This window comes from Zerene cesonia, chromosome 7 (genome assembly GCF_012273895.1).
Source record: "Zerene cesonia ecotype Mississippi chromosome 7, Zerene_cesonia_1.1, whole genome shotgun sequence".
Taxonomy (NCBI): Eukaryota; Metazoa; Arthropoda; class Insecta; order Lepidoptera; family Pieridae; genus Zerene; species Zerene cesonia.
Window position 1 is genome coordinate 3803239 of NC_052108.1, and position 5114 is coordinate 3808352.

A 5114-nucleotide genomic window follows, 5' to 3' on the forward strand; every position below is an offset into this window, starting at 1 on the left:
AGGGGGTGAGGTGGGGGCGGCGGCTCGGGTGTCGCGGTCCATAGTGCGCGCGGCACCTCCGCGGTGACGGGGTCAAGGTTCCACTGGCGCCTACCTGACGTCCAGACTTTTCTAACTAGGACGGCGCGCCGATTGCCGGGATTTATCGATTTCACGCGAAAAATGTAAATAAAGTTTAAAAGCTAAGTGATCATACATTATACCCACCTACTTGTGTTGATATAAACTTTTATACCGCGCAGACGCTATTGTATAATCTGTATACAAATCAATTTGTATGTCTAGACTGTGGATGGAAGTATTACGTATTTTTATATTTTAACATGACTAACATTCGACAGCTCGAAATAGATTCAACGTTTCGGGCCCTGAAATTTTGTATAAGTACATGAAAACGCGCGCACACAGCGAGATGGGAGGCTCAGTTTAGGTGTGAAGGTCAATGACCGATAAGGTTTGCGTTACGTCGACCTCTTTTTCTCCTCACCTCCGCACTATCGCCAAGCGACCTATTAACAAAACATGTTGCCAAATGCCTCGATCTGCAAATAGCAGAACGTCGATTTAGCAACGAACTTCGTCAGAAGTAGTCTAATTGCTGTTGGTACCCTCGTTTATAGTTTAAACGGAATTATACTAGCGACAATAAAAGTTTTCTAATACAAATAAATTTGTGTCATACATAAAATTTAACAAACTTTTTATTAGAAAACATGTCTACAGAAAGTGAAAAGATTTTACATTTACAAATCCCCCGCTAAATACGTGTGCACCCAAATAAAGATTTCAATTGGCGGTTTAACATTGTTGATACGTTGTAGTTTTGGCGCAAGGGGGAGCCTATCGCACGGACGTAAGGTGCACCTTATCGCACCATTGTTCGCCGACGGATTTATAACTTCCCCTTGCCCTCAATAAGGGCCCGTGACCTGCCACCTACTCCTAAACAATACAAATAACCGTTCCATTTGTTTATTTCACCACCAATTTAGAATCGATGGCAAATAAATCATTCGTGTTTGGATGTTCTAGTCGACTTTAAATAAATCTCATTTGACGTCTTTATACACAGAAAAGAAAGCGCCTGCAGTTATTTTATAGCAAATTAATCAATGTGATAAAATAAGCACAATAAGTATTTTATGAAACATATATTGCTATTCGCAGTGTTACATCTAAAACAGCTTCACAAAGTAAATTACAAGATTTACATACCTTTGTTACGGTGACGTCGGATGAAAAATTTAGCCGATCATTGTCCCAAATTCGGTCGCCTAGCGCGCAATGTTGTAGTGTTGCCAAAGCTGAAAAATTACCAAAAGAAAAGTAAATAATTGTCGCTATAAATGATGACGATAAAAATGCTAATTAATGAACATTACATTGGGAATAAATAAAGTGATGTTTTCCCAAGAGTTGAGACAATCAGTGAGAAGTGTCACGACATCGGTATCGCGGTGAGAACAACAATTCAGCTGTGGAATATAACCATAGCTTTTGTTTATTTTTATTATGTATAACTATTTCATTATGTGATCTGGGTGTTTTATACATTTTTTTAACACACAATTCCCAGAAATATTTGACCATAACCATAGAAATATTCAAGTTACACGTAGTAAAATTTAAGTAATGGGATCACGAGATAATTTGATCTTGGGCATCATTCAACAAACTATTAAAATATACAGTCGAAAGAAGCATTTTATATAAAATGAAATAAAGTGAAAACCAACACAATAAAAGAATATTGATCATAATAAATAAAGTCCCATAGTCAAGCTCACAATCGTAAAACATTAGACGTGGAACATACATTTTGCTAGTGAAGGTTGTGAAGGCGTTATCTATCAGCGTGTGATGTCACAAAGCGAAGACAGCCGCCGTGATGTAGGCACTAGGCAGTAGGTACCTAGGAGAGGAATGCGGCGCGGCGTGCTAGCCGAGTAACGGTCCGCTGCGATACCTCTTGACGTTCCCAGGCTCAGCCGTGCCGATCGCCGGCCCGAGATAAGCTCCGCTCCTATACGAAACCCAATAAGCCGTTTCCTTGAAGCACTCACAACAGTACCGCTCCCGTCAAAAAAATGACCAAAACCGAACAAAAAACGGCCGTGAATAAGGCGGGAGCGCGAAATAAGAATGACCCCGGTTCTGGGAAGGCTCGGCGCCGGTGCAGTCTTTACAACCTTTATAATGATCGCTTTTTGTAAAGCGACCCTTAATGGCTTATCGTGGGGCTGAGAACTGGCGTAGTGAGACGTGCGAAACAGCCTCGTCTCGCTGTCTCACCCACCTACGTGTACTTTCTTTAACGGATAACGTTTTACAATGCGGTTTGTGCCGGGCCGTTTGTGTATTGCGAATGTTCGCGACAATCGGCATATAGATCGGTCGAATAGTTTGTAATGGTTAATTTTGGAGTCGTGCGTCGAGTAGGACATATCCCTCGGTGAGAGGAAGTGGCGAAGGAAATGCTTATGAAACGTGCGCCCACGCCGACGGCTGCAGCGGAAGCGGAGGCGCTCCGCTCATAGTTTGGCGGTTGTAGGCGTCACAACCGAACCGTCCCATATTCATGTGATGTGGGCTTAAATTAAACGTTATAGAATGAGCAAATATCATGGAGTAGGAACAGATCTGGGGTACGCTGTGGGTGACAGCCGACGTCATTATTAGCCATGAGTCAATGATCTAACTTCTAACGCATGCTTCTGACGTCGACGATACCTGACTCATGGTATGCTTACATCTGTGCAAAATTTTTTTGTTTCTTAATTGCCAATAGATAAACGAAGAGTTTTCGCTGATTGTTATATGTGACTGTTTTTGTATCTGTTGAATGTTAAACACTGTACCTAAGAATTGATTAAGCTTAAGATAACAGGTAGTAATTTAATACTTTTAATATTCTAAAATGACCAAGGAAACCGAATTTTTGTTACATTACACCCACAAAGTAAAGGAGATTATAATATATATTACAAAAATGGCATAATTTTTCAAATGTCATAAAAGTCTATTGAATTATGACATCGTTAATTGATTGATGTTATTTTAAAATAGGAATGAGGGTGAGCGTAGACGAGGGCAATGAACAGACAGGGGTGATGTTGGAGTAAAGCAAAACTAGAGCGTTGAGAGTGCGAGCAGGACGCACGACGTCACGCTCTGTGACGTACGTCCTGTCGATAACGCGCCACCATAACTACACATCTCATTGTTTCAATTTATTGCCTACGCATGAGAAACGATTCTTATCGTCTCCATACTACAATATCTTATGATCACTGATGACATATTTTTGCCGCTTCTACTATCTATAAAAATTGGAGGTAGATTGCAAATTCATAAATTCCGAATGGTCGTTTATCATTCGGTATTGGAATTTCACATTTAAACGTCGGCAGTTTCCAACATAAGCGATAAATAATATTTCTAATCTTACATTATTTCCTGTAATATTCCATGAATATGGGAAATAAATTCACTATGTAACTCACTTTGCACACAATATTCACATTGGAACGGATATGGCAGAACTGAACTGTACGTCAATGACACTTGTTCTAGCACTTAGCACGAAGTCCGGCCTGAACTAGTGGTGTTCACTAAACAGCGCGATAATTCAAAAAGAAGTCAGAGGTTACGATGTTATCGATGGAGACATGAATATTCGAAGACGCGAGGGTCACGAGTGAGCGGTCTGTGTAGCATCGCGCCGCGGCGTGAATGGAACGACCGACATTTTATGAATCGAGAGCCGTCGCTCATTGACCTGAGCGATAGACCAGCGAGCGGGGAGCGCGCGTAGCCGGGGCTGCTCGCTGTCCAGGGCTGCGGGCCCGCGCTCCAGCACCGACGGAAGTGACGTTCCCGCAGAACATGGCGGCGCGCGCGCAGGAATTGCGCAGCTTACCTATCGGGACGTCTCTGCGCCAGCCGCGGTAGCTCGCTCGAGCGCTACCGCCGACCGCCTGCCCGTCTTGCCACTTTGCGATCGAAACGCGCCCGCATGCGCCGATACCCGTATCCACAAAAGTGCGCGCGATCACTAACTTGCGAATAAATTGTTCGCACTGTTATCTAAAAATATTCGTGTGCGACGAAGAGCGGTCGGAAGTCACAGGGAGAACCGACGTGGAGCGGCACACGCGAACTGCTTCCCCGTCGCGGGGAGACTGAAGAGGGCAGGCCGCGCCGGCGCCGGCGGAGGCTAAGCCGCACGCGCACTCTGCTGTCCGTCCCGCTCGGTCGGCGCGCGTGCGCGGTGGTGCGAGCGAGACGGCAGAGCCTCATTATCACAGTGCCGACTCGTGAACACCAATAAACCGAGGAGTAGGGACAAAATATTCGACCTTCACTTTACGTGCACGCACACATGCGCGTTCAGATCGCGACGCATGCGCACACACGCGCGTTTAGCCTCGCAAATTGCTTGCTCGTCGTCGCCGCAGCGCTCAGACTGCGCTGTTGTGCTACACTTGACAACTTTTCCAGAAAATTGACATGCATCATACTCGTGAACAAACGTACCCACGCCTCCAGGGGCCACCCCACGGCCGGGCCTGTGGCCGAGCGGGGATTGTGAGCATGCACTTCACACATACCTCATGTTGCCGTCGTGCCACACACGAGAACACGATTTATCACCAAATTGGTGAAAGAATGCTAAAATTACACAATGAATTGCAAATCTTCGTTTGCTGAGTATCTACTGACAAATAAATACAACTGATTAAAACAACCATAAACGTTGTATAAATAAATTGAACACATTTCAATGGTTTTAAAACGTACGTTTAAATGTACTTGTATATTTAATTTTGTATTAATTTTTAATTGTAATTGATCAGTATTTAATACACTACCCATTATCCTGTTTGTCATTATTCAAAGTTATATATCAATCTTTTAGACAAAGAAATTAATTTTCGGTTATGCTTTATCACAATAATCAAATGCAATTTATTAAAACGGTGATAAATCCAAGTGTAGAACTAAAGTACAAAGTATGTTTTATAAAGTATGTTAAAAAGAATCTTATCACAATGCAATAAAACACAAATTCATATTTCATCCAGCCTGGCCAAGTGACTAGCAGTTAATTTTGT

At 43.1% G+C, this 5114-nt stretch overlaps 1 long non-coding RNA gene across 1 annotated transcript in view; it reads right to left on the reverse strand.

Moving 5' to 3' along the window:
• Positions 1-4729, reverse strand: part of LOC119840904 — a 12836-nt gene extending 8107 nt beyond the window's left edge. The window contains exons 1-2 of the long non-coding RNA XR_005288336.1: positions 3920-4729; positions 1216-1304 (exon numbers count right to left, since the gene is read on the reverse strand). This is a non-coding gene — a long non-coding RNA (uncharacterized LOC119840904). The remainder of the gene's footprint in view (positions 1-1215; positions 1305-3919) is intronic.
• Positions 4730-5114: the final 385 nt, after the last annotated feature.